An 11,825-nucleotide genomic window follows, 5' to 3' on the forward strand; every position below is an offset into this window, starting at 1 on the left:
ACAGCTAGGTAAAAAGTGAATCTTCAGTACAGAAGTACAAGAAATGGCAACACAGGAAAAGGTCATCAACAAGATAATAAGGGTATCTGCCACCAGGGATTTCAGAGACCAGAAGACACTAACAGAGTCTTTGCACTAACAGAGTCAAAGTGGTAAGCATTTCAGGTGATACTTGTCAACCATTTCTAACGTCTCTGCGAATGTCCAAATGGGAACTGTGCAATTTGTTTGTCCTCTGTTTATGTGGTTTCTGAAAAAGGTGTACTTTATATGGCTACGTGAGAAGTATGGTGAGGAGATCACTCAAGAATGGGCGTCACTCATGATCCATGTAGATATCATTTCTTTGGCATTCTTCCAAAATGGGCGTTTATTAGACCACTCTTCAGACACTTTCTGGGACTTCCACGCATTCCATCTTGATTGAAAAAAAGAAAAAAAGAAAGTAAATCAAAATATACTGATCTTGGTAAATTAAAATTTACACTCAACAGTAATGTATAGAACGTCCAAAGCAAAAATCACAGACACTAGATTCAGGGGAAATAGGACTGATGTGGCTAAATCATCCTGGGCACCAGTATTTAAAAGCTGGGCTTAACCTGTGAACCTGCAGGCCATCTTTGTAGCACTCTGTTTGAAATTACAGAGACAGTTACTTAGCCTTCCATCTGCATAAATAAAAGATAAAACAACACACTGCTGTTATAGATCACAGGACATTGGATTACTCAGATATTGACACATATGTGAACTTTAAATCCTGGATAGAGAGCACTAGGCAAATCCTTAATTCTGAAATCACGTTCTCAACCAAACTGTTTTTTTCTATAAACTTCCACTACAATAGGTTCCTTGCCCACGTCACAAAGCAATTGAGTTACAACGGAAGGGGAATGTCAACACGTGGCCCAAGCACCACTCCTGCACCATGCATTTTATTTATTAGGAAGCACACACAGAAGAAGCTTAACGACTCTTCAGACGGTTTGCTCCAGGAAGCTGAAGAGGCCATTATCCTACCTCTCTCTCCTGTGCAGCATCAGTGATCTTCAGTCTCCAAGCCTGGGCCTCTGTTGTACACCAGACACTGGGATGCAGACACATGTGGCTATAGTGCCGGGTGAGTATAAAAGCAGACATACCAAAAAGGGGACATGAAGTTTGAGAAGGCCTGTTTGGGGTGATTTGGGGGAAATTAAATGAAGGATATGGGTGTAGATATGATCACATTTTGTGGTTTAGATGTATGAAATTCAAGAATAAGGACATTTTATATTATTTAAAAACAAATATATCACAGTGGTAGAAGCCTGGAATTCCAGGTCAGGAGACTGAGACAATGAGACCTTAAGTTTCTTATCCATCTGGTACTACACAATGAGACTCTGTTTCAAAGTTGAAAAGCTAAAAGCAACTCACCCCAAAAGCCCAAATACATAAATTACTTTACTTCTCTGTTGTGAGAAAACAGTGAACAAAAGTAAGGTAGGGGTGGAGAGGGTTTGCTTCATCTCACAGGTTATAGCTCCTCATCAAGGGAAGTTCAGACAGGATTTCTTGAGCGCAGCTGAAATAAAGATCGTGGGAACCACCTTGCTCTCCATACTGTGGCAGCCTACTTTCTTACATAGCCCAGGACCACCCACATTGAACTGGGCCCTTCCACATCTATCAACAAGCAAGGAAATACCCCAGAGATATGCCCATAGGCCAATCTGACAAATGTAATTTCTCTATTGAGTTTTCCTCTTCCCAGGTGACTTTAGTTTGGCAAGCTGTGACAAGTTGACAAGAACTGCCAACCACACATATGAAAGTCTTTGCCTACATTTTTGGACCATCCTTTAAGATGATACATAGTTTTGATCGTTAACATTGTATGCTGAGATTATGACTCATAGCTTCTAATGTGCGAATACTCTTCATTCTCCCCATACACGAACTCCTTTAAGTGGATCACCGCATCAGAAACACATTTTCAGTCAATTGATTCCTATGCTCTTGGTGGTCCGGATGCTAAGGAAAAGTGCCACACACTTCTCCCTTTAAATCACCTCAGCCCGCTGGAATGGCTTTATTCCATACTGATTATTTCAATCAAGTCTGAACTGGTAGTACCTCTGGGTCAGTTGTCTGCTCACATCATTTTGTCTTTTAATATCAGTATGAAGTGTATTCAGACATCTCGATTCCAGACAGTTTGGAAGCAAAGGATGAACTGTCTTTTCAGAGACCCCTGCAATTACCTCAACACTGAAAGGCTTTTCCCTCAAATATTCCTTGACTACAGATTCTCTTATCTTTCTGAAAATACAAATCTCAGCCCACACTCCATCGAAGAGTACAACGTCTAAACTAAAATTTCCTGTTATCCCTGATGGGCCTTTCTACAATATAGCCTTGCTTCTGATTCCACCCAAATGTGAAGTATAGAGGGCTGGAGGGATGGCTTACCAGTTGAGAGTACTGACGGCTCTTCCAGAGAATTGGGCTTCAATTCCCAGCTCCCACATGGAGGCTCACAACGGGCAGTAGTTCCAGTCCCAGGGTATCTGACACCTTTTTCTAGCCCCGGGGAATATTATATGCAAGTGGTACACAGGCCTGCAAGCAGTCCATACAAATTCAAAACATCTGATGTGGAATTCCCTCTGTGTGCTGTAAATATGCTTTAGTACATTGGCTAATAAAGAATCTACTTTGGGCCTATGCCAGCACAGAATAGGGCAAGGTGGAAAATCCAAACAGAGATGAAGAGAGAGAGTAGGCAGAATCAAGGAGAAGCCGTGTAGCTGATGCAGGAGACAGATGCCGGATACTGGATGGAACCTTACCAGTAGGCCACAACCACATGGTGATACACAGATGAATAGAAATGGGTTAATTTAAAATGTAAGAGCTAGCTACAAATATGCTTAAGCTATTGGACAAACAGTATCGCAATTAATACAGTTTCTGTGTGATTATTTCGGGTCTGCGTGGTCGGGAACCAAACATGCAGCCTCAGTCTACAAACACCCCTACACGTAAAATACATAAATTAGTAATTTAAAAAAGGTGATGTTTAGACCTGATGTATGTACCTCAATAAAAAAAGTAAAGGCTGAAAAGATGGCTCTGGGGTTAAGATTGAGCACTGAGTATCAGGTACAGACGACCATGGTTCTGATCCCTGTAACCAGGTCAAAACTATCTGTGATGCTCACCTCACTCCAAGGTACCCAATGACTCGGGCCTCTCTGGGAACCTATACATATACATATATATATATACATATACATATATATATACACATATACACATACACATACATACATATATATGTGTGTGTGTATATATACATCTACACAATACACATATCCATAATATAAAAATAACAAATATTTCTTGTCCTCGTAGTGCAAGCCTTTAATCCCAGCACTTGGGAGGAGGCAAAGACAGGTGGATCTTTATGAGTTTGAGGCCAGTATGATCAATATAGAGAGCTCTTAGACAGCCAGGACTACACAGAAAAACCCTGTCTCAAAACAAAACAGAAAAACAAAATAAACAAACAACAACAAAATTAAAAAAATAAAGTGATTACAATAAACAAGCACTTTTCTTTTTCCCTCTTCTAAGATGTTATTTATTTATTTATTATTTATTTATATATTATGTATACAGTATTCTGCCTGTATGTCTACTTGCGGGCCAGAAGAGGGCACCAGATCTCATTATAGATGGCTATGAGCCACCACAGGGTTGCTGGGAATGGAACTCAGGACCTCTGGAAGAGCAGTCAGTGCTCTTAACTTCTGAGTCATCTCTCTAGCCCCAAACAAGCATTTTTCAATAACAAGTTTAATATTAATAGTTTTTTTCAAAGTTTATTAAATTATGAAAGTTTCCATTTCCGCCCCTCCTTCCAACACCCTCCCACTCCCCTCTCCCCCTCCTCCTCCCTCTCCATCCCTAAGAGCAGTCAGGGCTTCCAGCCCTGAGGGAAGTTCAAGTTCCTCCCCCCTCCCTCCAGGTCCAGGAAGGTGAGTATCCAAACAGACTGGATCCCAAAAATCCAATATATGCAGAGGAAACAAGTCCCAGTGTCATTGTCAATGGCTTTTCAGAAAGGCTACAGGCCAGCCACATTCAGAGAATCCGGCCACATTCAGAAAATCTGGTTGGATCACATGCTCGTTCAGTCCCAGTCCAACTGGCCTTGGTGAACTCTCATTAGATCAGTCCCCTTGTATCAGTGGGTGATCGCACCCCTCGCGGTCCTGAGGTTTTTTTTCATGTTCTTCCTCCTTCTGCTCCTCATTTGGACCATGGAGGGCTCAGTCCGGTGCTCCAATGTGGGTCTCCATCTGTATCGCCATCCATCGTCGGATGAAGGATGTATGGTGATAAGCAAAATCTTCATCAGTATGGTTATAGGCGAAGGCCGGTTCAGGCACCCTCTCCTCTGTCCAGAGAACAATCTGGGGATCTCTCCTTGGACCTGAGATTCCATTTATAATCAAGTCTCTTGTAAACCCTAAACTGGCTCCCTTAGTTGAGATATATTCTTCCCTGATCCCATATCCATCCTTCCTCCCTCCCCCCATCTCAGTCCCCCCAGTTTTCCCCATTCCTCCCCTACTCCCATCTCTCTAACCCTCTCCCCTTCCAACAACCCTCCCAACCACCCCCCCATGCACCCAAGGTTACCTGGGACTCTTGTCTATTTCCAATCTCCAGGAGGATAAGTACATGATTTTCTTCAGGTTCACCTTCTTATTTAGCTTCTCTAGGGTCTCGAATAATAGGCTCAAAGACCTTTAATTATGGCTAGAATGCACTTATGAGTGAATACATACCATATTCCTCTTTTTGGGTCTGGCTTATCTCACTCAGTAAAGCGTTTTCTATGTCCATCCATTTGCATGCAAAATTCAAGATGTCATTGTTTTTTTACCGCTGAGTAAAACTCTAGTGTATATATGTTCCACACCTTCTTTAACCATTCTTCTATTGAGGGGCAACTAGGTTGTTTCCAGGTTCTGGCTATTACAAATGGTGCTGCTATGAGCATAGTTGAACAAATGCTTTTGTGGTATAATAGGGCATCTCTTGGGTATATTCCCAAGAATGGAATCTTGCTGGGTCTTGAGGGAGGTTGACTCCCAGTTTCCTGAGAAACCGCCACACTGATTTCCACAGTGGCTGCACAAGTTTGCATTCCCACCAACAATGGATGAGAGTTTCCCTCTCTTCACATCCTCTCCAGTATAGGCTATCATTGGTGTTTTTGACTTTAGCTAATCTGACCGGTGTAAAATGGTATCTCATAGTTGTTTTGATTTGCATTTCCCTGATCGCTAAGGATGTTGAGCATGACCTTAAGTGTCTTTTGGTCATTCGGAGTTCTTCTGTTGAGAATTCTCTGTTCAGATCAGCACCCCATTTTTTAATTGGGTTAATTAGAGTTTTATTGTCTAGTTTCTTGAGTTCTTTGTATATTTTGGAGATCAGGCCTTTATCTGATGAGGGATTGGTGAAGATCTTCTCCCAGTCAGAAGGTAGCCTTTTTGTCTTACTGACGGTGTCCTTTGCTTTACAGAAGCTTCTCAGTTTCAGGAGGTCCCATTTATTCATTGATTCTCTTATTGTCTGTGCTACTGGGGTTCTACCTAGGAAGTGGTCTCCTGTGCCTATGTCTTGTAGACTACTTCCCACTTTCTCTTCTATCTGGTTCAAAGTGGTCAGATGAATGTTGAGGTCTTTAATCCATTTGAACTTGATTTTTGTGCATGATGATAGATATGGATCTACTTTCATTCTTCTACAGATTGAGATCCAGTTATGCCAGCACCATTTGTTAAAGATGCTTTCCTTCTTCCATTGCATACCTTTAGCCCCCTTGTCGAAAATCAAGTGTTCATAGGTTTGTGGGTTAATATCTGGGTCTTCTATTCGATTCCATAGGTCGACTTCTCTGTTCTTATGCCAGTACCAAGCTGTTTTCAATACTGTAGCTGTGTAATAGAGTTTGAAGTCAGGGATGGTTATACCTCCAGACGTTCCGTTATTATATAAGATTGTTTTGGCTATCCTGGGTTTTTTGTTTTTCCATATAAAATTAATTATTATTCTCTCAAGGTCTGTGAAGAAGTTTGATGGGATTTTGATGGGGATTGCATTGAATCTATAGATTGCTCTTGGTAGAATTCCCATTTTTACTATGTTGATCCTCCCAATCCAAGAGTAAGGGAGATCTTTCCATTTTCTGGTATCCTCCTCAATTTCTTTCTTCAAAGACTTAAAGTTCTTGTCAAATAGGTCTTTCACTTCCTTGGTCAGAGTTATCCCAAGATATTTTATGCTATTTGTGGCTATCGTGAAAGGTGAAGTTTCTCTGATTTCCCTCCCTGCTTCTTTATCCTTTGTGTATAGGAGGGCAACTGATTTTTTGGAGTTGATCTTGTATTCTGCCACATTACTAAAGGTGTTTATCAGCTGTAGGAGTTCTTTGGTAGAGTTTTAGGGGTCGCCCATATATACTATCATATCGTCTGCAAATAACGAGAGTTTAACTTCTTCCTTTCCAATTTGAATCTCCTTGATCCCCTTATGTTGTTGTATTGCTATTGCTAGAACTTCTAGCACTATATTGAAGAGGTATGGGGAGAGTGGACAGCCTTGTCTTGTTCCTGATTTCAATGGAATGGCTTTGAGTTTCTCTCCGTTCAGTTTGATGTTAGCTGTTGGCTTGCTGTAAATAGCTTTTATTATATTTAGGTATGATCCTTGTGTTCCCAATCTCTCCAACACCTTTATCATAAAGGGATGTTGGATTTTGTCAAATGCTTTTTCAGCATCTAATGAGATGATCATATGGCTTTTTCTTTCAGTTTATTTATATGATGAATTACATTGATGGATTTGCGTATGTTGAACCAGCCCTGCATCTCTGGAATGAAGCCTACTTGATCATTTTTTAAAATTTTTTTTTCTGGTTTATTTTAACTTTTATTTTATGTGCATTGGTGTGAAGTGTCAGATCCCCTGGAACTGGATCTTCAGACACTTGTGACCTGCCATGTGGGTGCTGGGAATTGAACCCAGGTCCTCTGGAAGAGCAGTCAGTGCTCTTAACCACTGAGCCATCTCTCCAGCCCTACTTGATCATAATGGATAATTTTTCTAATGTGTTCTTGGAATCGCTTTGCCAGGATTTTGTTGAGAATTTTTGCATCGATGTTCATGAGTGAGATTGGTCTGTAATTCTCTTTCTTGGTTGTGTCTTTATGTGGTTTTGGTATCAGGGTAACTGTAGCTTCATAAAAAGAGTTTGGCAATGACTCTTCTATTTCTATATTGTGAAATACCTTAAGGAGTATAGGTATCAGCTCTTCTTGAAAGTTCTGGTAGAATTCTGCATTGAAACCATCTGGTCCTGGGCTTTTTTTGGTCGGGAGGTTTTTGATAACCGCTTCTAATTCTTCGCGACTAACAGGTCTATTTAGATTGTTCACCTGGTCTTGATTTAACTTTGGTAAATGGTATTTATCTAAAAACCAATCAATTTCTCGTACATTTTCCAACTTTGTGGCATATAAACTTTCGTAGTAAGATCTAATGATTCTCTGAATTTCCTCTATGTCTGTTGTTATGTCCCCCTTTTCATTTCTGATCTTATTAATTTGGGTGTTCTCTCTCTGCCGTTTGATTAGTTTGGATAGGGGTTTGTCAATCTTGTTGATTTTCTTCAAGAACCAACTTTTTGTTTCGTTGATTTTTTGGATTGTTTTCTTGTTTCTATTTTGTTGATTTCAGCCCTCAGTTTGATTCTTTCCAATCTTCTACTCCTCCTGGGAGAGTCTGCTTCTTTTTTTCCAGAGCTTTGAGGTGTGCTGTTAAGTCTCCAATATGTGCTTTCTCTGTTTTCTTTAATTGGGCACTTAGTGCTATGAACTTTCCTCTTAGCACTGCTTTCATTGTGTCCCATAGATTTGAGTATGATGTGTCTTTATTTTCATTAAACTCAAGGAAGACTTTAACTTCTTTATTTCTTCCTTGACCCAAGGATGATTCAGTAGTTGACTGTTCAACTTCCACACGTTTGTAGGCTTTCTGGTGTTAGAATTGTTATTGAATTCTATCTTTATTCCGTGGTGATCCGACAAGACACAGGTGGTTACTAATATTTTTTTGTATCTATGGAAGTTTGCTTTGTTACCGAGTATGTGGTCAATTTTCGAGAAGGTTCCACGAGCTGCAGAGAAGAAGGTATATTCTTTCCTTTTTGAGTGGAATGTTCTATAGATATCTGTTAAGTCCGTTTGATTCATTACCTCTAGTAATTCTCTTATTTCTCTGTTGAGTTTCTGTTTGATTGTCCATTGGTGAGAGAGGTGTGTTGAAGTCTCCTACTATTAGTGTGTGTGGTTTGATGACTGCCTTGAGTTCTAAAAGTTTTTCTTTTACATAAGTGGGTGCTTTTATATTAGGGGCACAGATATTCAGGATTGAGACTTCCTCCTGATTAATTGTTCCTGTTATGAGTATAAAATGTCCATCTCCATCTCTTCTGATTGATTTTAGTTTGAAGTCAGTTTTGTTAGATATTAGAATGACCACGCCCGCTTGTTTCTTAGGTCTGTTTGCTTGGAAAACCTTTTCCCAACCCTTTACTCTGAGTAGATGTCTATCTTTGTGGTTGAGGTGTGTTTCTTGTAAACAGCAGAATGTTGGATCCTGTTTTCGTATCCAATCTCTTAGTCTGTGCCTTTTTATAGGTGAATTGAGACCATTAATATTAAGTGATATTAATGACCAGTGGTTGTTGATTCTGCTTATTATTTTTGTGTGTGTGTGTGTAGTAGAGTTTGTGTGTTTCTCTTCTTTGAGTTGTGCTTGTGAAGGGTCGCTAAATGTCTGGGTTATTGTAGACAGTGATGGCAATGTTGGATTCCTTGGGTTGCGATTTTCCTTCTATTACTTTCTGTAAGGCAGGATTTGTGGCTACGAATTGTTTAAATTTATTTTTATCCTGGAATATTTTGTTTTCTCCGTTGATAGTGAACGATAGCTTGGCTGGGTATACTAGTCTGGGTTTGCATCCATGGTCTCTTAGTTTCTGCAGTACCTCTATCCAGGATCTTCTGGCTTTCATGGTTTCCATAGAGAAGACCGGTGGAAGCCTGATAGGTTTACCTTTATAAGTTACTTGACCTTTTTCCTTTGCAGCTCTTAATATTCTTTAATCTGTATGTTTTGTGTTTTGATTATTATATGGCGAGGGGATTTTTTTTTTGATCCAGTCTATTCGGTGTTCTGTATGCTTCTTGAACCTTCATAGGAATATCGTTCTTTAGATTGGGAAAGTTTTCTTCTATAATTTTGTTGAATATATTTTCTGGGCCTTTGATCTGCAGTTCTTCTCCTTCTTCAATCCCTATTATTCTTAGATTTGGTTTTTTTTATTGTGTCCCAGATTTCCTGAATGTTTTGTGAAGAGAATTTGTTGGATTTGCCATTTTCTTTGACCAGAGCATTTATTTTCTCTATGGTATCTTCAGAATCTGAGATTCGTTCTTCTATCTCTTGTATTCTATTGGTTATGCTTGATTCTGTAGTCTCCGTTCGTTTACCTAGGTTTTCCATATCCAGCCGGTTCTCGGTTTGTGTTTTCTTCATTGCCTCCATTTCAGTTTTCAATTCTTGGACTGTTTTCTTTACCTGTTTGATTGTTTTTTCTTGGTTTCTCAGGGTATCATTCACAGATTTACTTATTTCTTCAAACTTTTTGTTATATTTCTCATCCATTTCTATACTCATTTCTTCAAACTTTTTGTTTTTTTTCTCATCCAATTCTTTAAGGGAGTTATTCATATCCTGTTTAAGGGACTCTATTGCATTCATAATGGCACTTTTTTCCACTTCTTCTGGGTTAAGGTATTCAAGTCCTTCTATTGTATGGTCCTTGGGATCTGGTGTTTTCATGCTGTTTTTTAGATTGTTGGATGAGGTCTTGCCTTGGTGTCTGCCCATCTCTTACTTCAAATGCTCTCTATTGGAACTTCTGGTACCGGGTCAGGTTCCCTTCTTAGGCAGGGACTTCACTGACAGAATGCCCACCTTTCCTCAGGCAGGCTATTGAAGCACAGGCACTCCCTCTTTCCGGGATGCGCTTACAATGCAGGCCCAGCTCGCAAGGCAGCTGAGCTGGGGAAATTTTATGGCCCCAGGGGGAAGGGAGAAATATAGGAATTTGTACCTGGATGGGAGCTGGCATGGCATGCGGGAGGGGGGAGCCAGCACTGCAGGGTGACCTGGGAGTCTATGGGGTCGGGGAAAGCCCGAGCTCCTCCTCACCGGGACCCTGCCACGGGCCCGAGAATAATATTAATAGTTTTAATCCCCTAGTCTAAAGACACTGGTTAGTTGTTGAATGGATTGGGAAACAAAATTCATCTTTCTGTTGTCTTATCTTAAGGATAGGCTCCACCTAAAAGTGAAAGGATGGTAAAAGGTACTCCAAAGAAATGGGATGGGGAATCGAGCAGGAAGTGAGCAGCCTTGCCATCTTAATACTGACCAAACAGATTTCAAATGAAACTGAATAGAGAGGATAAAGTGAACACTTCATTTTAAATAGGGAAACAATTATCGAAGAAGACAATATAATAATATATATAACTGTATTACATATATTTATATTGTATTATATGTAATATTACATATGTTTACATTGTATTATTTATAATATTACATGTATTTATATTGTATTATTTATGATTGCATTATATATATAAACTCTGGTGGATCCAATTTAATAAAATGTATACTACTAAAATTAAAAATGAAGATTCACATCAACCCATTAATAGTGAGTGATTCCAATACCTCCACATGCTCCAATAGACAGGTCATCTGTACAAAAAATATAGAGAAACATCAAACATAAATGACATCACGCATTAAATGGAACTAATATCTATAGAGTATTTAATTCAAACAGCAAAGAAAATACCTTCTACACAATCGCCCATTTGAAATTTCTCTAAAAGAAAAATATCTGAAGATACAAAGCAAATTTTAAAAGAGAATTTAAATAACTTCAGAAAAATTTAAATAACTGTGTATCCTATTTGATCATAAGATCAATAGCAAACCAACATCTAGTGAGTACACAACCTCACGAAGAGGAAAGAACTCATTGTTAAATGTTGACTAGGTCAAAGAAGAAATCAAGAAAAAAATTAAAAAGTTCTTGGAACTCAATGGAAATGAAAGCACAACACAACAGAACCTCTGGGACATGTTAGAAGCAGCCCTAGGAGAAAAATTTTTAGGCTTAAGTGCTTACATTAAAAAATCAGAAAGAGCACAAAAATACTTAATAATGCACCTATAAGAATCTAGTGACATAATATCAAACCAAACCAAAACCAAGAAGACAGCAAGAGATAATAAAAATCAGAAAAGAAATCAATGAACTAAAAGCCATACTGATGTTCTATCTTCTTTGAAGTCCTGATAGAATTTTGAATCCATCTGGCCCTGGGCTCTGGCTCCCACTTCACCTTGGTTAACTTTTGTGGGTAAGATTTTCCAGGTTTGTAGAATACAAATTTTTTTAATAATAATGACACAGAAACTTCTTATTAATTATGGATGCATCCAGCTTGCCCGTGAGACATGGCTCTACTCCCTTCATCCCTTCCTCTTTTGTTTTTTTGTTTTTTCTAGTATTCAAAGGCCAGTTCTTCAGAGAGGACTATCTTCTAGAACAACTAATCTATAAAGGCCAAATTACTGCTCAGTTTTTTCAAAGTTATCATTTGACATTACCT

Source organism: Myodes glareolus, chromosome 13 (genome assembly GCF_982192425.1).
Source record: "Myodes glareolus chromosome 13, mMyoGla1.1, whole genome shotgun sequence".
In the NCBI taxonomy this organism is placed as follows: Eukaryota; Metazoa; Chordata; class Mammalia; order Rodentia; family Cricetidae; genus Myodes; species Myodes glareolus.